We start from the raw sequence: 382 nt of genomic DNA, 5'->3' as shown, positions 1-382 counted from the left end.
AGACACGGTGGGCGCAGTGTTGGAATCGGCAGCGCCGAGAAAATCGGCAAAGTCGGCAGAATCGGCAGCAGGTGCTGGCGATGAGTCAGGACGGACTGGATAGTCCAAGGCTCGATGAGAAAGACCGCTGGTTTAGACACTGGGGCAGTGGCAGCCCGCGGGGCAGTGTCGGCAGATTCGGCAGCAGTGTCTGCCGATTCGGCAGCGTTGGCTTGTTGGCGCGGGGGGCCGATTCGAGTGGGGACTTGGGCAGCGGGCAGTGAAAGCAAGAGTTTCCCCGATGCTGCCGGGAAAAACGCTCCCCGGGATGGCCGGGTGAGATGACCCGGCGGCCCGCGACGGGTCATTCAATTCCATGCCCCGTCAACATAACTCCCGATGT

The sequence above is a fragment of the Populus nigra genome, chromosome 2, assembly GCF_951802175.1.
Source record: "Populus nigra chromosome 2, ddPopNigr1.1, whole genome shotgun sequence".
Taxonomy (NCBI): Eukaryota; Viridiplantae; Streptophyta; class Magnoliopsida; order Malpighiales; family Salicaceae; genus Populus; species Populus nigra.
This window is presented reverse-complemented; position numbering follows the sequence as displayed.